Source organism: Rattus rattus, chromosome 5 (assembly GCF_011064425.1).
Source record: "Rattus rattus isolate New Zealand chromosome 5, Rrattus_CSIRO_v1, whole genome shotgun sequence".
Classification (NCBI taxonomy): domain Eukaryota; kingdom Metazoa; phylum Chordata; class Mammalia; order Rodentia; family Muridae; genus Rattus; species Rattus rattus.
In genome coordinates this window covers 157,451,472-157,471,501 of record NC_046158.1, presented here as the reverse complement: position 1 = coordinate 157,471,501, position 20,030 = coordinate 157,451,472, and the positions used below count along the sequence as shown (strand labels likewise).

Here is a 20,030-nt window from a genome sequence, read left to right as displayed (position 1 = left end):
ATAAGTTTTCAGGGGCTTTCCTAGCTGGTGGGCAGCTGAAGCAGCCAGCTGAGAGGGACTCACCAGGGAGCCCTGGGCGCCCCTCGGGCTGGGCTGGTGACCGCGGCAGCGGTGGCGGCGGGCGCAGGGTCGCGGCTCCCCGGGAGATGCTGCAGCAGCGGCAGCGGTAGCCACCTCCTCCCGGAGCCAATCGCAAATGCAGGGGTGGGGGCGGGCCGGAGCTCCCATTGCGTCCGCACTTGGTGGGGAGGGGGGGCAGAGAGAGAAAGAAGACACCGCGACTCCGCACCCCTGCCCTTCCCCCAGCCCTCCTGCAGCAGCGCAGACTTAGCAGCAGGGAAATCTTGAGAGAGAAGGAGGAAGAGGGAGAAGGAAAGAGAGAGAGAGGGAGGGAGGGGAGGGGAGGGGGGAGGAGAGAGAGAGAGAGAGAGAGAGAGAGAGAGAGAGAGAGAGAGAGAGAGAGAGAGAGAGAGAGAGCCGATGCAGAGTTAAGGAGGCAGAGCCCAGCTGCACACCTTGCCCGGCCAAAGCTGCAGGAAGCTCCTGCACCCTCCTCAGCCCTGCCGGTACCAGGTAGAGGTCAGAGCAGAACAAAAGGGAAAAAGAGAAAGGCCCCGCGGGTATGCACGCTCACACACGCACGCAGCCCCACAGAACAAGATTCATGCATGCAGGGGGAGGGGAGGGCAGAACCGGGATGGTCTGACCCAACGCTGGTGGGGCAAGGGGCCCTTGGATCAGGAGCGACCTTACCTTGGTAGTTCTTATATACCCCGCCAAACATCCCAAACACGCGGCCCGGCCAAGTGGCCCCCCTCGGGCTGTGCGCCCTGACCATATTTAGTCAAGCAGGGGAAAAAATAGCCTGTCAGCTGGGCCGAGGCTGGCCAGGCAGCAGGGAACAGGGTGGGAGCCCCGGCACCATTGACAGAGGTCCTGGGTTGCCCTGTCCCCCTCCCAGCCCCTCCCTGACTAGCCTGCTACCGGCTGTCCCAGTCCGAATCCCCCTGCTATTTTTAGCTAGGCCCAGTACAGAGGTGCCTCCTGCCCAGTGGGCACTGGCCTCTCTCTGAGGCGACACCAACTCATTCTTCAGAGTGCCCTGGGGAGCCTGGAGTTACTCCGGAGATAGGGGCCTAGGGAGGGGGATGAGTGGCTCCCTGGCCTTTGTCTCCTAAAGACCCATCTGGCCAAGGGCCTCAGTGTGTCCAGAGTGATAGCTTTTTGCTCAGAAGTGGGGTTGGGTCAAGAGGCAACAGAGCCACCGGTTTTCCTAAGGGTCCTAAGCCAACCCCAGGCCATGAGAATTGCAGGTCACCTTGGGCAAAAGATATGGCCAACTCAGTTGTCCTAACTCCTCCAGACCCTGGCATCAAGGCTGTGTGACTAGAAAACCCCCCTATCCACAAAAGTGAATACACGTGGGAATGGCTCCATTTTGCTCCCACCTGGGTTATATAAGGAACATAGCTTGGGAACATGGCTCCACTGGGCTGGGACTCTGAGTCTAGCAGCCTGGGCTTTAGCCAACTATCCCCTTTGAGCAAAGTGACATTGAGCAAGTCTCTACCACCCTGCTACTGTCAAGTACAGTGACCACAGACAATCGAGACGATTCTGGGACTGTTGGTGGAAACTTCGGGCTCCGCAGAGGACATGAGTGTTCCTGTGCAGGGTACAAAGGCATACAACGACTTCCTGCTGTTTAGAATCCATTCGGAAGCCTCCCTCCTCCTGTACTCCGAGAAGTGTCCTCTCTGTGCTGGCTAATATGAGAGAGTGTGATTGTTTACATCTTCCCAGGAGACATAACTGAGTAGCCTGACCTCCCGGGACAACTCACAGACGGTGAGGGGAAGGCACCCCTTCAGCTTCACCCCAAAGCTCTTGGTCACCCAACAGGAAAGGACACTGACAGAGACCAGCCTGCAGAGGCTACAAGATGGAGAAGAAGCCACATCATGCGGATGAGAGAGCCAAACCACACACGAGAGAAATGAAGTCACTATCCAGGCTGGTTGTGACCGGTGTCCCAACCAAGGAAGGAGAAGCAGAGAGGAGCATCTGCACTGCTGGCCGAGCTGCAGGTGGGTGTAGAGCTGAGGGTGTACCCAGTGTACCCAAGGCTCACAGGCCTCAGGGCTGCCTCTTTCCTAGAGAAGTTATAGTGGACAAACTGCCCCCCAGATCCCCCCCACCCCAGGACACCGCCAAATGACAAAATTGTAGAGGGAAGCCTTCTAGCCTCTTGGAGCCTCACTGTCTACCTATAAGGCTGCTAGGCACCTCCTCACAGGAGCAAGAAGCTCGGCTAGGACTGCCATGTTACTTAGGTCCCCTGAACACTGTGGTTACGTGTGGTTAGGTGTGGTAGCACAAGCCCATAACCCCAACATTCAGGCAGTGGAGTTGCCGAGAGTCTGAAGACAGCCTGGGCTATGGCGAGTACCAAGCCAGCAGGAACTACATAGCAAGGCTCTGCCTCAGAGTCAATACAACTGCAAAAGCATTGTACCCATGACGGCGAGGACGGCCGGAAAGTCCTCCAAAACAGTTATCCCCAACACGTTTACCTTTGCCACTTTCAATACCTGGTTTGGGGGTTCTTGGAGAATTAAGTGAATGAATGATGGATGGATGAGGGAATGAATGACTCAATAACCTGACTGAACCACCGATCACTAAACAAGCAGGCTCAAGGACAGGGCATGGTGGGGCTGGGGGCTCTGGCTAGAATCATGAGGGTTCAACTTGGATTTGGATGAGTCTTGTGCCCACTATGCATCAGCTCAGGCAAACTACAAAGACGTTTTCCCACGGCTGTGTGGGGTTCATACAGAGACTAGCCTATGTCTGGGGAATCTTTGGTTACCCACAGTGAAGCAAAGCCACCCAAGATCCTCTGCTCCCCACAGTGAGTTCTCCGGAACAGGCTTTTCATACATTTTATACCTCAGCAGGGGCTAGCCACAAAGCCTGGACAAGCCAGTCCTGTCCTCCACCAAGGAGCAGGAGCTAGAACACCCTTGTCATGGGTTGTAGACAATAGTTCTCCCCCCAAACCCACTGGCATTGGGACTAAGCAAGTAACTTGCTTGAACCCATCTCGTCCTTGTACCATGAACACATGGCTCTCAAGACTGGTGTATGCTTCTTATTTCTTCCCCAGGAAACAAGACTGAGGAGACGCTGTTCCCATCCAACCCCATATCTTCACTCCCAACCCTGAGAAGTCCACACCAGTGATGGCCACTGCAGAACATAAGAAGATTCTTCAACAGTTAAGATCTTACTAAGCCCGGGCAACTGCTCTCCTAGGCACGTGTCTGAGAAGTCCCTACAACAGTATCCATGCTATAAACAGCACACATGCTATCCACTAGTGACCAGGGAACCACACATACACTGAGAGGATGGTATATTATCTGGTGATAAAACCCAAAGCATGGCTACATGCCATGACTCTTGAAACTAGGATGTGGAGCCAACATAAGCGGCCACACACAGAGTGTGCTGGATGTGAAACTCCCAGAGTAGGAAGATACAGGAGTGGGCAGGGAAGGGATGACTCATGAGAGGCAGGTCTCCTGGAGGTGATGAGATGATAAAGAGGGAGACAGGGATGACTGATGCATGGTACTGGGTATTGGGTACCATGGCCATTTCCAAGAATGCTCTCTTCAAAAAAAATGGTCCCTTCTGTCTTTGTTTTGTTTCAAGACAGTTTCACTTAGCCCAGGGCTGCCAGCAAGTTTGCCTGCCATGTCCCTGAAGATGACCTTGAACCTTTGACCCTCCTGTCTGGACCCCTAGAGTGCTAGGATTACAGGTATGCATGTCACTCCCAGCTTGGTGCCTTTCTCTTACAGGAATTTCTCCTCAACTGAAAAATAGACAAACCTAGCTGAAGGCCTAGTCCACCCTCTCTCCACACTGACCCCATGCCTGGGCTCAGGACTGCCTAGACCTGGGCATGGGTTCCCCGATCTTCAAGGGCCTTAGCTATAGCTTCCTTGGGGACATTCTTCGAAATGCTTTAAGTAAACCCCGCTTTCCCTACTCAGTCCTGTCTAGAGCTGGAACATGCTGTGAAGTGGACAGAAGATTGCCCCCGCCCCTGCCTTCTCAAGAATACCCCAGAACCTCAGACCATGTCTCTCTGTGTGAGGGTCAGTCTTCCTTGTCAGCTTGTTAGAATCACTGTGGACACACACATCTGAGCGTGTCAGCAAGGGCATTTCTGAGGAGGCTTAACTGAGGTAGAAAGACCCAACCTGACAATGGGTCAAAGCATCCTGCAGGCTTGAATGGGACATGTGCTGAAAAAGAAAGAAAGAGTAAGCTAGAAAACAATGCTCATCCCTTTCTGCGTTCTGACCTCGGATGCAGTGTGATCAACCCACCTTGAGTTTCTCCCACCGTTGCCCATCACCGTGATGGACTGCATCCCCTTAAACTGTAAGCCAACAGAAGCCCTTCCTTAAATTACTCCTTTCTGGGTATGTAATCATGGTAATACAGTACCTTGCATGGCAGAAGGGGTTAATTTAAGGAATTCTGGGCAGAAATGGTCCTGATCATCTTGGACACTGGATCCTTATAGAGGGAAGGATAACTAGAGATTTGGGAGTACCTGTTACTACTGACTTTGGATGGAGGAAAGGACCAGGAATGGAAGGTTGAGTGGTCTAGAAGCTGGAAATCAACAGGCATAGACTTGCCTATAGCTTACAGAGGGAGTCACCTGACATTGGGCTGCACTTCTAACCTATTTAAAAAAAAAAACCATTGAGCACTCAAGGGCTAAATGTCTGGTTGTGTGTAACAGAAATGGTAGTACACTCACTCTGCCTTGTGACTTTCCAAGAAACCCTCCCAGTGAGTAGAGTCCACAAGGACCCACGCTGAGACTCCCTGTGGCCTGCACAAATGGTAGAATCAACTTCCATGTGTTCTTGGGCCCACCAGCAATACCCAGCATGCTCTACGCTGAATTCCAAGGGAGCCAGGCAGGAAGGTATGTGAGGAAATGGTCCCTGGGCGGGGGTGGGGAGGACACTGGCCAAGGGGAAGGAACAACTTGATGGATACTCCTGCCCATATCCTATGGCTATGCCCATGGACCAACTCTCTGTGCTGTCCCAGCCTGGGCCTGGCATGACTTGGGTATGGCTACTGGCTCCATAGGCAACAAAGCCAGTGAGAAGATAGCCTGGGCTTCATGCAAATCCGTGATGTCTCTCTGCCAGTGTCTACACTACACATATGCAGTTCTGTCCAGGATGGACAGCTGGTCATTAAAAGCCAGGAATTAAAGCAGGTATATCAGGGTCCTAATGTTACTGCTAAAATTGGTGTCCCTGATGTGTATCCATTCAGCATGCCAAACTTCACAGAGCTCTTATGAGTCCCCAACAGAAGATGGAGCCTGCAGAATTGCCCTGTGTCAGCTAACCGCCACGCTGGTGTTTGTGGTGTACACTCATGCCATGAAGCAACTGTAGTGGGGAAGGCTTGTGCGTGCCAGTGTGGCCTGTGGAGCAGTGGCAAGAGGATTGCATATGAATGTGAGGCATCTTCACCATGCCACAGGAGCACACAGCCCCCACTGCACCTGGGAGGCTGCCACTGCCAGACCTGGAATACCCACAGGCATCACACACACGCGCGCGCGCACACACACACACACACACACACACACACACACACACACACACACACACACACTCCCTTAACGGCAGAGGGAAAACCTCCCTGGCAGCTCGTAAAGAAAGGCATATTTCACTGCCTCAGTGTCAGCAGAGAGCAATCCGTCTCCCGAGATGGACGCGCCACTCAGTGTGGTGACAGCTCACCCATCAGCAGATGCAGGATGCTTCAGGACACCCAGTCCAAGGGATAACAATTTAGCCTCCTGCCACACCTCAGCAGCTCCAGGTCAGCATTCAGAACCTCCAGAGAAGGAGCTGCAGGCTAGATAGAGGGCAGGTCCTAGGATCTAGATTGACCCTTTGAGTCTGGGGCCAGGCAGAGCTCCAAAGCCTCCCACTCCCCAGCCCCACCAGCTAAATAGTGGGGCTCAAAATCAGCTTTTCCATAAGCTACTAAAAGCCTCCTGTGAAGGGCATACCAACATCCTGGAAGAAGACCTTAGGCAACGGGTAAGCCAGGCTTTGAAGCACCCTGGAGCCACAGTCTCTCCTATTTTGGAGGAATGGAAACAGGGTTGAGATCAGTGTTGGGGATGAAAAGGGAGTTCCCTCCCTGTGGCCCCCATCCTAGTATCTGTCATCCTGGAGGACAGTCAGATGGCACCTTGATTTCTACTCACCACAGCATGACTCTACCGGCACTGAAAGACACAAGGGCAGGAAGGATTGCTGGTGAGCTCCTTATCTCATGTGATCCTGACTGCTTTTCTATCTAGATGGTCCCACAGGAAAGGATTAGGGGGATACAGGCCAGTGGATGGATGGATGGATGGATGGATGGATGGATGGATGGATGGATGAATGGGTGGGTGGATGGATGGATGGATGAATAGATGAATGGTTGGATGATAGATGAATGGTGGGTGGGTGGGTGGATGGTTGAGTGGATGTTTGAGTGGATGGATGATGGATGGAAGAATGGATAGATGGATGGATGGAAGGATGGATGGATGGATGGTGGATGGGTGGATGATGGATGAATGGTGGGTGGGAGGGGGGGGGGGGGGATAGTGATAGTTGAGTAGGACAGATGGATGGAAGAATGGATAGATGGATGGATGGAAGGATGGATGGGTGGATGATGGATGAATGGTGGGTGGGTGGGTGGGTGGGTGGATGGATGGTTGAGTGGATAGATGATGGATGGAAGAATGGATAGATGGATGGATGGAAGGATGATGGACGGATGGGTGGTTGTGTGAGTGGATGGATAAGTGGGTAGATAGATGGATAAATGGATGAGTGGGGGGATAGATGCACAGATAAATCAACAGATGGACAGATGAATGGATAGACAGACAAATGGGTGGATGGACAGGTCAGGGGCCAATTTCTGCCATTTGTTAAAAACTCTGCCCAAATGTTGTTTCTCCCTGAGAGAGACTCTGCTGAGGTGCAGGGCACACCAAAACCTGCTGTAGAGCAGCCACCCAGCTCAGTCTGAGGGGACACAGACTCCCTGGCCGGGGTTACCTCACTCTGCCTGCCATCCTGGGCTCCTAAGCCACAGCAATAGGCCCAGTTCCCTGCCACCATTCCACCAAGACCTTATAAGGGTCTCTCGGCTAGCCCCAGCTCAGGAGCTGTTTCTTCATCACTACCCATCCTGCTGAGCCCGCTGCTAAATCCCCATGGCCTCCAGCCTTATGATCCAGACTGCCCTCCTCTCTGCCCTTGCCCAGCGCAGGCCACTCCCAGGGAGACCCACAAGTTCCCATCTTCCCAAAGTGTCTCCCTGGTTCTACCTCCAGGTCGTGACAAAGCCCAGGTGTGTTAATGAGCTCTGTCCTCAACTCAATCCAGAAAAGGCTTGATATCCTCTCTGGGAAGCAATCCATGTACTTCCCACACAGTTAGGGACCAGAAAACCAATCCATGTACTTCCCACACTGTTAGGGACCGGAAAACCAATCCATGTACTTCCCACACGGTTAGGGACCAGAAAACCATGGTGATAAGGAAGAAGGCAAGGAGAGCTCAGTGTGCACTCTCTGAGTAAAACATAGTAGGGAAATGGGGCCGAGGAGAAATGGAAGGCTGGCTGGGAAAACTAAGACCCGCTGTGGTGGGTACTTCTGGTCCTTCAAGAAACCTCCTACCTCAGATACCTTTCTCCATGTGCCTGAGCCTGCCACATTTCTAACAGCCACATTCCCAGGAAGAGCCTGACTCAGTGGTTGCTTTGCCAGAATGGGGTCAAAGCCAGAGCCCCTTTCATCCACTTCCAGTTTACACAGGGTCTTCCCAGCCCTGAAAGCCCTTAGGACAAGGCCCTCGGAGTGACATTGAGGTTGTACACTGAGTCTCTGTGGCTCCACAAGAAACCTCTGGGTCTACTCCAGGGAGAGGTTCCTTGTGTAGACTTAAGCCCTGGAAAGCATTTCACAGGTTAGCATAAAGCATCAACTTAGAAGGCAGGTGCATGTAGGGACCCTCAGCATCCTGCCTCCCATGAGCCTCTGCATTCTCTCAGGCTCGTGTCTTGTCTTTCCCAAGAAGAGAGAGATCACTTGTACATTCTTCATTACCGAGTACAGTTCTCCAGATTCCTCAAGACCTGCCCTCCCCTTTCTGTGACCCTGCCGCCTCCTGTTCTGGTGTTCATAAGAAGGTAACCAAAATGGGTAGGGCAGGAAGGTGGGGACACAGGGGAACATCCTGTGGTAGTTTCCTGCCTCACTATGTACCTGGCCTACCTCCTTGCTGCCATCCCCACCTTCCTTCTGGTCCTATCCACCAGAGCTCCCCCCCTCACCTGGGGAAGACTCAGAGAGCCAATGGAGTGTCAAACCGGTGCAGCCCACTCACACCTGCTCCTGCAGGGTTGGGATCCGCCTCATGTCAAGTGATTTGACCTGGGCACGGTCATCACAGTGTCCAGAAGCCATGTTTAGGACAGAACTTACCGAGCCACCTGGTCCCTTCTGGGAAAATTCAAGAGGTAAAATTCCAGGGGATATTCCCTGATAACTTTCCTTTCCCTGAGCTCCACACAAGGAGGGGCCTTGCTGATTAGAGAATTCTCTAAGGCAGATTGCAGGCCTTCCGAGCTGTCATTGAAAGACCCCTGGCTGGGCCATTGGCCTGGCTGGGGGTTTGTCGCCCAGCTCCTGTGAAAGCATTGTGTAACACACTAATGTCTCAGCTCCCCCACCCCCACCTAGCCTGGGCCTCTCCCTCCCAAGGGAGCCTCCAAGTTTGAGTTTCTATGCTTGTCAGCTCCAGCCTCCCACTGATGAATTCGAGGGCATCTCCTGGGGTCTCCCCTATAGAAGGGTTGGTCCCCAGAGTCAGGGGCAGCCGCCTTCTCCGGGGAATGTCCTCCGAGGAGTGTTGATCCAACAGGCTCTCTACCACAATTAGCCGTTCCCTCAGCCCTTGCCCTATAAATATTCATTTTGGAAATGTTACTAAGATGCTTTTTTTTTAAAATGCCAAACTCATTTGGATAAAGAGCTGAACTGCCGCCAAGTGCGGCTGGCACACGGGGCTCTAAGGGGCATAGTGCAGAGGTTGCCCCTAAACAGCCTCCCCTCAGCCATGCAGCACTCTCTGGACGGAAACTCAGTGTGGGATGGGTTTTGAGTCCTCAAATGGGGCATTTACAAACATCGAAGCACACTTGGGATATGCATGCGTGTGTGTGTGTGTGTGTGTGTGTGTGTGTACACGCGTGTGTGTGTACGCGTGTGTGTGCACACGCACAATCCACAGGAGAGTGAGCCATGATAGCCCTGAGACCCTTCCTTGCAGACCTGGGCAGGAGATGACCACCCAGGAATGCCTTGTCACTGCCTGCCTCTGTCCAGAGCTTAATGTGCAGGCAACTCCACACCTCAGGGGCCTCAGTGGCCGCTAGCATTACCTTAACCTGCCACACACACCCCCATTTGGATCTCTGGCTGGACAAACCAAACTCACTTCGTCCCCAGTGGACTCTGTGAATCTGGGCTTGGGTAGAGACCACCTGCCCATCCTACCCTCCTGCCACTGGTGGCAGATGCTGGGATCCTGAGGGCTTTGGGGTGCAATATTCATTATTCACTGCTTCTGATGGTCTAAAGAAAGAAGAGTCTTGGGCACAGGGTTGGGCACACTGTGGAGTTCCTGAGAAGGTTCACCTCTGAGGCACGCACAGGGTCTGGCCATACTCCCAGGTTCCCTCCTCCAAGTCTTACTTTCATTGAGAACCACCATGCTGGAGAAGGAACCATCCACTTAAAAAAAAAAAATGAGGTTCTGTTAAGTCCTGATGGATGATCCTGCCATCTCACACAGCACCAGAGGAAGTAAAATTTGGGTTTTCACAACCTTGGAGGTATTCCTCAAATTTATTACGAGCCCTTATAAATGATTGAATTGGAGTCCTCGGGTGTCTTTTTGCGGAGAAAGCAGGCTTGTGCTGGTGAGTGTCCTTCATCTGGAGACTCCCCCACTGCAGCCTGGGCTGGGGAGGCCAGATCCACAGGATCGGAGCAGGGGCTTGGCCTTGAGAGAGAACTTGGGCCGGCAAGACAGGGGAGAACCCACAGGCATGGCTCTCTGGAACCTATCTCCATTTCAGCCCAGGATGGTGAGGCTACCCTGCTCTCCAGCTCACCAAAAGCTGAGGGACTCTACTTCCCAGCTCCCACCGAAAACCCCAAACTCCCTGGGGCCCTTGCTGTTAGTCACTCACACGACTCCTTAACCTACAGATATCAGAAGGAATGTGAGGAGGGGTGGGCCAGGCCGAAATAGAGATGGCAGCCATGCTGTGAACTCAGTCCAGAAGCCTTGGGAGTGTGAAACACAGTCCATGCCCGTCGCTGTGGAAACAGGGATATCTACCCCACAGCTTCAAGAAGCTGAATTCCACGACAACCCCATGAGCTCAGGAGAGCCCCGACCTAGAGAGACAGCCCTAGTTACCACCTTGATTTTGATGTGACGGCCCCGACCTGAGGCCTTGCCGCAGCCTGCCTTCCGTCCATGCAGACTGTGAAGTGATCCAAGAAGTGGATCCCAAGGTCCTTCAGAGTTAAGTTCCTTAAAACTCAGAGTTGTCTTTTTGTGTGGGTAGTTGACCTAGTAGACCATACTTGTTCTGAGTCCAGAGACAGCAGAGCTGAGAGTCATGGTCCTGGACTATCTTTTGTGTTCTTTTCTGTGGCCCATCCTCCTCCTGGCCCTACGAGGAAATCCCACAGACTCCAAATTCCCTCTCTGGAGCCATAGGACCCTCAGGCCCATAGACCTTCTCCCCCTCCTCAAACCTCCCTACCCATAATAACAACCCAACAATCACTAGTCTAACTACACCAAACTCTTCATAGGACAATGTCTCCAATAGCGTGGTATTCTCAGAAACACTGGGGTGACTGTCCCAGCACTGCAGTGGGTAGTAGGTACAGGGTCTCCAAGGCAGGACATCCGACTTGTCATCCAGGACTGTCTGCAGCCCCCCTCCTGACAGGCTGCTGCCTGCAAGGTCCTCTTTTTGAGGCCCTGGGGTGACCTTCACCAAGGCTGGGATGCTGTCTGCGCTAAGGCATTCTGCATTCATGGTTATGAGTGGTTTTATTGCCCAGTCAGTAAGAACCTTCTGATTATGTCATTGCAGAGGCAGCTAGATGCCAAAAAATATGCATTTCCTTCCGTCTGCTGCTGACCCCTCTGCCTTCGTGCCAGCTTTCTTCTGGTGCCTCTCCCGTGCCCTCTGTGATTAATAGGATCTGGAGATGCACCAAGGCTCCCTGGGGCTGAAGTTGGAAGAGTAGAGGAGCCCCACAGTCACTCTGGGCTCTCCGGTCCCTGTCGGGGAGGGCGAAAGCTGGCCCTGTGAAGCTAGTCCAAGACTGGCTTCTCAGGACACTTGTCAGCCTGGCTCCTTGGGCTCCTCGGTTTCAGTGGGGGTGGACGTGGCCTTAGTGCCCAGCCAGGACACACTGGGAGGTTGACATCAGTGCAGACTCATGCTGCATACTGGGCACCTGTTAGGCAGACCCAAGAATAGCCTCTCCAGGGGGGCCAAGCAGCCTATCAGAGGCAAGGAAGAGTGGGGGGCCATGTGATCCCCACTCCTCAGATGGAGTTGATCTCCTCTTAGAAACAGGAGTGTCTGGTGCCCTGACACTGGACCTATTTGTGTCTAGTTCTCCATTTACCCACCTCGGAAAGGAGGGTTCTTGCCCACCCTCTGGACCAGCAGTGAAGCTCCAAATGGGGAGAGGATAACACTTTGGATGCATGTCATTCATGACTCGGGGACTCCCCCACCCCCAAATCCTTGCTCACTTAAAAATTGCACTAGCCCAACAACTTTCAAACCCACCCAGACCTCGGAGTCATTTCTGCTATACCCGTCTCCAGGTTAACTCAGCTCAGGGCAGGGACCAAGACCCATCTAGGATGAACTAACTCTAGTATAGTTGAGGGCTGGGTTAATGTTATGGGTGCCAAGAGAATGGCAAGAGACACAGACAGGGCTTTCCACATACCCTGGACACCTTCTCCTGGGCCCAACTGCACAAGCCTCTCTTGGACCTTCCATGCTAGATAAAGAGAAGAGACAGCTAGGGGGCCCTCCTTGCCCCTCAGGTGCCTTTTTCGGTTCCCAGGGTTACCTCTCCATAGCCAACACTTGTTCTCCAGTATTGCCTGCTGCAAACCCTGGGATGGCCCTTCTCTAGGCCTTCTGGGACATCCCGCTGCCCCTTGTAGGCCTGGGTGGATGGAGTGTCTCCCTTTCTCCCACCAATGTCCGGGTCCTCCGTGAATAAGTATTGCAGGCCTCAACCCTGGTACCCACATCTGGTCAGGCTTTTTAATTATCCCATGGAGAAATAAGTCTCCCTGAAGCCCACCTGTGCCCCGATGGCCAATCTGAATGACCAACTTCAGCAGCAGGTCACCTGCAACTTCCAACACCAGAGGGTGTTACTTAAAGGAAGTTCTGCTCTCCTGGTCCTGGTCCTAAGCATGTGGTCCATAAGCCAGTGGCCCTGGCAGGGATAAGGGCCACCGAAGGTTGTCGAGGTTTGGTCTTGCTGTGTATTGTAATGTTGCAGGCCCCCAGGATGAGAGAGTCCTCACGCAGACCCAACTGACACTGTGTGACCTTGTCCCCAAGTTATTTTTGATCGGTAAATAAAGATGCCAACGCCAATAGCTGGGAAGAAGAGACTTAGATGGGGGTTTAGGATTCCTGGGCTTGGGGTTGGAGGAGAACCATGATCGGGACAGGGGAGAGAAGGTGAAGAAAGAACGGAGGAGAAGCCACCATGGGTTAGGTGGGTCATGAAAACGTGGCGCTGAGAGCTGGCCAATTCAAGTTGTGAGCAGCCCAGATGAAACATAGTAAGTAATAACTCAGGGTTATCGATAGGAAAGTAGGTTCTAATAACAGAGGGTAGAAACCTGCCCAGTTCTTGTACTGTTTAAGGCTTGTTGTGAATATAAGGTTGTGTGTGTCCTTTATCAGGAAACTGAATCCTCGAGGCCGGGTAGAAACCCCAGATTGGGATTAAAAATTTCTACGACACAGGATACTGACCAGGGCCCTGGAGAACTGGTTTAAGTCAGGATAATCAGGAGGTAGAGGCAGCAGATTGAAAACATCCATGTCTCCGCCTGCTGAGCCCCCAACCTGAGTAGGGACCAGAAGACAGAGACAAAGATTAGTGAACTCCCTCTAGCCAGGCCCTCACCAGGCAGCAAAGGTCAATCACTTTAGAGATTATCAAGGGGAAGGAGAGTGTCTTCTGTCACAGTGAGTAACCCTCGGGTAGGCATGCTGCCATCTTAGAACCAGTTGGTGACTCTTGTCCAGATGTGTAAGGGTGAGGCTTCCCTGCCCACCGGCACGTGTGAGCTGCCCTAGCACTTATTTTAACATCCAGCCATGAGTGGGCCTACAGAGGCCATTCTTATTCAAACCATCACAATAGGGATATAGGATTGAGCCCCCCCCCCAGCACAGTTATGTAAAAGCCAGACCCCTCCTGCCTAGTTGAGCCCTTGCCATGGGCGGGGGTAACAGAACCTGCTATTGGGTAAGGACTGCACCTGCCCCTTGGTGCATGAATAATGCCCTCTCCCCAAGTCCCACACAGGGGTCCTGGAGCCTCTAAAGGTATCAGATTCCCCCAGCTCCTCTAAGCACTGTCTGAAGACCACACACGTGGGGAAAGTTCTGCAGAAAACAATGGCAGCTGTCACCATCCGTATAGCTACATTTATTGATCTACTGTATATCAGGCCCTTCATATTAGGTGCGACATAACATCTTCAGAAAGCCGTGAGCTAGTATGTGTGTGTGTGTGTGTGTGTGTGTGTGTGTGTGTGTGTGTGTGTGTGTGCGCGCACTTGTGCTCAGTAGATGCAACAAGGGTAACATGAGGATCCAGGGTCACTAGGCAGCCCCACTGAATGGCTTTGATGGGGACAGAATACCAAGTAGCCTGAATAATTTCTGAACGGGTTTTCTGCAGGGTCCCAGAGCTGCACCCCCAGGCCACAGCCTCCATGCCTGCTAGATGTCCTGAAGACAGTTCCGGGGGGCCACCTTCCAGAGAAAGGCATAGAGTCTATTGACCTAAGGCATTGATTGGCTGAAAGATGAAACCTGAAGCGGCCTCATTTGCCAGGAAATATGGTTTATAATTGTATAGACAGCTGCTCTCTGGTACGGCTGAAGAGGGGCTATAGTCTATCGACAGCTTCAGAGCAGGTTCAGAGAAAGGCCTCATGGGCAGTAGGAGGAAGGGCAAGAAGGGTGGCATCTCCCTTGGGCTATCTGCCAGTCATCAAGAGGCGAGGTGTTGCCACAGGAACTCTTCCCTTGGGAGTCCAGGACCTTAGGCAGGATAGCTGGCCCTGAGCTGGGTTGGGTCCAGAGGTGGTTGCCATTCAACCACTCATCCCAATGAGGCTCCTTGAACACGTTTCTTGGCCTCTTGATGCCACAGTGGTCTCATCTGCAAAGCCAAGTATTGATGACAGATGATATACGGCTTCCTTGGCAGTAGCACAGGCCACCATTAGTACCTTGAATTTATTCCAGCGAGGAAGGGTCTCCTCAAAGCTTCAGGGTAGACTTAAGAACAGAACTATGGGGGTCTCCCTTGGCTAAGTTGGAAGTGATGAGAGTGTGTGGCACAGGGCAGCAGAACTGAGCTGGACCAAGAGGTTGGTCTGTCTAGGACTCCTCGCCATCCTCAGGGCCTGCAGCCCTTTGCATCACCAACCAAGGAACAATACCCTCCATTCTCCCACCTACATCCTCACTTGCCACTTACCAAAGGTACCTAGGCCTGGAGCAGGATGTCACCTCCTCGGATAAGCACAGCAGGGCCAGGACTGAGAACACCAGCACACCTCCTTCTGCACTCAGAGAAACCTAGGTGCCAGCCCCCGAGTGTGCTAAGAAGGCAGGGAGCCACCCCGTCCGTGCGTCTGAGACTCATTAGGTCTCTGCTGACATTTCTCCACGAAATAATTAATTTTGATATCGCAGAAGACATTTCCCTGTGGCCAAGGTCACAGAGGGCTGTCTGTGGCCTTCCTGTCAGCGGTCTCTACTCAGCCCACCGCTTTGACGAATGGGACTGGAAGAGCCTCGGTGGCGGCCGGCGTAACTGGGAGAATGCAGAGGAGCTGAAGCTGCTTTTCTTGCAGAAATACCGGCTGGTGCTGCATCAGCTGCAAGGCTGGAGGGCAAGCTTGCTGGGCACCTGGCTCCCATAGAATGCCTGTGTCCAACTTCCCCTTCTCGTAAGGAATGCCGTTATTGGACCAGGACTGGTCTTAACTCTATCACAGCCTCATCTTAAGTAGCTGCATCTTCAACCACCCTGTGTCTGAAGAAAGTCACATCCCGGGGTCTTGCAGTTAGAACTTTCACATGCAGATTGGGAGACCACACGCTAACCCCATGACTTCAGGAAGGATCACCCCCCCCCCCGGGAAAGACAAGCAAATAATGCTGACCCAGGATGATGCCAAGATGTCCCTCAGTAGGTGAGGGGACTACCAAAGAGCGGATCATCAATAGAAAGAGATGAGGGCCAAGCCATGAAGAGACACCATAGAGACAAGTGCTGGGACTGTGAGTTTTAGTTCCAGGACCCCACTCAGCTGAGGTGGGGGTGAGTGGTGCCTGAGGAGAGGCAGGATTGACAGAAGGCCTCAATACTTGTACTGGCTGGTTTTGTGTGTCAACTCGACACAAGCTGGAGTTATCACAGAGAAAGGAGCTTCAGCTGAGAAAATACCACCATGAGACCCAGCTGTAAGGCATTTTCTCAACGAGCGATCAAGGTGGGAGGGCCCAGCACATTGTGGGTGGTGCCATCCCTGGGCTGGTGGTCCTGGGTTCTATAAGAGAGCAAGCTGAGCAAGCCAGGGGAATCAGCCAGTAAGTAACATCTCTCCATGGCCTCTGCATCAGCTCCTGCTTCCTGACCTGCTTGAATTCCAATCCTGATTTCTTTTGGTGATGGACAGCAATGTGGAAGTGTAAGCTGAATAAACCCTTTCCTCCCCAACTTGCTTCTTGGTCATGGTGTTTGTGTAGGAATAGAAACCCTGACTAAGAATATTTCATGGGCCATTCTTGTTTATAATCAAGAGCACTAAGCCAAGTAGTGGTGGCACTCACCTTTAATCCCAGCAGAGGATTAAATCAGGAGGCAGAGGCAAATGGATCTCTGTGAGTTTGAGGCCAGTCTGGTCTACGATGCGAGTTCCAGGACAGCCAAGGCTACACAGAGTCCCTGTCTCAAAAAAAAAAACAAAACAAAAACAAAACAAAACAAAACAAAAAAAAAACAACCACCACCACCCCCAAAAAAAAGTGTGATAAAAAGTATCCATTTTCAGAGTTCAGGAATAGTGTCAGGAGCTCTCTGTCGTCACTGCAGCTCTGAGGTAAATCTAAAAGAAAGCCCTTCCTTGTGGCACCTAACCCACCAAACAGTGCCTGCTACACCTCTCTGATCACCAGGCTGCAGGAAACGGATTCCGGAAGGAGTCATTTTGGGGCACCCCTTGCAGCAGAAGACCGCTTCTTCTCTTGGCCAGTGGGCTTGGAGCCTCCTCAGCTCGCCCCTGTTGGCACTGTTTGGGTAAGTTAGGATTTCCATTCCTCAAAGCCCCCTCTTGGGAGCAGCATCACTGTTAACAAGGGTTCTTCCACAGAGAGCAACTCAAGTCCACATCCACCTCCCCGAGCTCAGAAAACGTTCAGGCAGAAGGGCTGAGGAACAGATGACCCGCTCAGCTGGGCATTAAAAGACATAAATCTTTAGCTACCGATTCCTTCAGAACTTTTTCCTATAGAATTCTGGGCAGGGGCAGCTGAGAGTGCAGACTTCAGGTGAAGATACCTGTCACTCAAGCTCCCTGAAACGATCCAAGCACCCAGCTGGCCTTCCAGGGAGGTGACACTAAAGGAATACCATTCCCAGCATGCCTTGAGACACTACCCAAATTCAGGTGTTTAGAAGGGAGTTGGGGGTAGCTGGTCACCCCAGGGTCCTTGCTCTAGACAAAAGGACTCTGTATTCTCACAGACTGATTTTCAGCAGGCTACTGGCCTTTGGTATCCCTTTTCCACAAATACAGCCACCGAGATGGCCATAGCCATCTCCGACTCTGGTGACACTGGCCTTCGGCAGCAGGCAGTTTGGCCCTCCCCCATATTCCTGCTGACGTCCAAGGAAAATCCATCGAGATGGCATCAAGCAAGCAGCACCTTCTTGCTAACAGAGGTTTCCCTTTCGTGTCCCAGCACAATTCAGGCTGCAAGTCACCAGAGGAAACTTCATTTTTACCCTACATTTCCTGCCCAGTTCAGTGTGTAATTGGCCTGTGCTTCCCCTCGGTGATTTAGCAGGGAGTGCCGCATCTTATAAAAAGAATAAATCTGAATAAAACCCAGGGAGCAAACCGGCTACGAGACACATTACCCTCTGGCTTCTTAAAGCACACTCCTCTTGGAGCCCCAACCAGGGGCCGGAACCTCTTTCCAGGAGCCTGAGGATTCCAGTGCTTCACTGCTCCCAGGCCTCAGGGTGTGCAGGCTCAGCCAACCCTGGACGGGACCTTTACCTGTCTTCAACGTGCACATTGGCCAGGATCAAGCATGCAAATCAAGAGGCTGAACCATGCAGGATGGACCTCCTCTGCATCCAGCAGGAGCCTCTGTCCTCAGAGCACAGATATGGGTCTTCTGGGGTAGGGGGAACTGTGGGAGCATGCATTCTCCCATTATTTGGGTGTGTTTACATTTTTTAAAGCCTCTTAAAACATCCAAGACAGTCAGTCTCTCACAACTCACCCCATCCGAATGGTAAGAACACACTGGGAGAGATGCCTCTCTTTGTTGAGCTCACTTTTATTCAGAATCTTGGTCTTGTAGAAAAATCAATGAACTCCTGCAGTAGTTTAAAAATAAACTTTGGTGACTGACTTTCTCAAAAGAATGCATTGGGCTTCCTCCATGAACTTTATCAGGGAAAGAGAGACAGTTGGTCCACTAGCAACTGACACTTGCCTCAGTCCAAGAGGACAGGGAAAGGGACCTGAGGGGAAAAGTCAGGCCACGAGGGGCACCTGGCCAGGGACTTACCATGTCTAAGGGCCACATACCATGTCATCTCTCAGTGTTGCTCCTAAGAGTGCCATCTCATCCCTTGGCCCAGTGATAAGCCAGAGAATATGGTGGGAGAGCCAGCAATTCCAATTCCACACAGGGTTCCATAGGGTTCCAAAGACCCTACTCCATGAGTGAACCGCAGACATGGTACCATATGTCTATGAGCTGAGAACCCTGGGTCCTGAGGGGTCCTGCTCCAGGCCAATTCTGAAGACCCATGAGGCTCTGTGATATCACCAGGGGAAGAGCCTGAGGCTTAGAGTTCTGACCCCGAGAGACCCTTTATGTGAATCCCTAGTCTCTGGTACCTCCTGATAAATTATAGCTGAGGACCCTTGTGACCTTACCCCAAGGTCCAGAGAGAATAGGAACTGCTTAGAGATGGTGAACACTCAGCTACATGGGGGTGACCTTCAGGAGTGCCTTGCTGCATCAGCAGACCCCAGAGGCCTGTCCAGGAAGCATGGGACCATTTGGCACTCCCATTGATGTGGTTAAGGTTTGTGACACAACAACTCACCCTCCAGCACTAAGAGTAATTCACCAACAGGCCTTGCTTCTCTGGGTTCAGTAGTCATGTCTTAGGCACCACACAAGCCTGTGGCTGAGCTCTAGCCACCGGGAGTGGGGCAGGAGAGGGTATGGGGTAAGGAGGGTAGACTTTAGCCCTCTCAGTCTTCAGACAGGCTGAGGGTCTATTTACCAAGACCACAAAATAGACCTCAGTGTACAGGGTCCAAAGGTTAGATGGGCCCCCTTCCCTTCCAGGCTGATGTATCTGCCTCTGCCTCCAGGAAGCCTTCCGTGTCCACATGCGGGTGCTTTCTCATGGGGACTACAGGGACTTTAGTGTTCTGCCCTGACATGCTACATGGAACTTGTGGTGCATGTGGTAGTATGTACCTATTCACCTTCCTCCCCAGGCTATGTGCCCGGGAGGACCGTCAAGGGTCATTCTCCTCCTTCCTTTCTTTCTTCTCCTATGTTCTTTAGTGTGTGTGTGTGTGTGTGTGTGTGTGTGTGTGTCTGTCTGTCTGTCTGTCTGTCTGTCTCTGTGTGTGTCTGTGTGTGAGGATATGTGTATGTCTGTGTGTGTGTCTGTGTGTATGTGTGTATATGTCTGTGTATGTCTCTGTGTGAGAGTATGTGTGTCTCTGTGTGTGAGAGTGTGTGTGTCTCTGTGTGTGAGTATGTGTGTATGTCTGTGTGTGTATTATGTGTCTGTGTGTGTCTATGTGTGAGTATGTGTGTGTATGTCTGTTTGTGTCTCTCTGTGTGAGTGTCTGTGTGTGTGTCTCTGTGTGTATCTCTGTGTGTGTATGTCTGTGTGTGTGTGTGTGTGTGTGTGTGTGTGTGTGTGTGTGTGTGTGTGTGTGTGCCTGTATTACTTAAAAGATGACCCAGGGCTTCATGAACACTAAGCAAGCTGTCACTAAACCACACACATCTCAGCTCCCAAGGAATCACTGACTCCCAGGGATCCATGCTGCTCGTAGATGCTCACTTGATGTTTGGTGGGTGGGTGGGTGAGCGAATAGAAGGGTGTCCCATGCCAGAGACCCTGAGACTGGGAGACACCCCAGGCCAGAAGCATCACAAGAGCTGGGCCTGACAGATGCCCTATAAGGCAAAGCGGCTGCCCTCGAGAGCAGGTGGCTGAGCCCCTTCTGGGTGACTCAGCC

The 20,030-nt window shown here is 52.3% G+C and overlaps 1 long non-coding RNA gene across 1 annotated transcript; it reads left to right on the top strand.

The window, feature by feature from the left end:
- The first annotated feature begins 452 nt into the window (after window positions 1–452).
- Window positions 453–3,684, top strand: LOC116900794. Its single transcript, XR_004387953.1, has 3 exons — window positions 453–620; window positions 1,804–2,087; window positions 3,170–3,684. It is a non-coding gene; the product is annotated as an uncharacterized LOC116900794 (long non-coding RNA).
- Window positions 3,685–20,030: the final 16,346 nt, after the last annotated feature.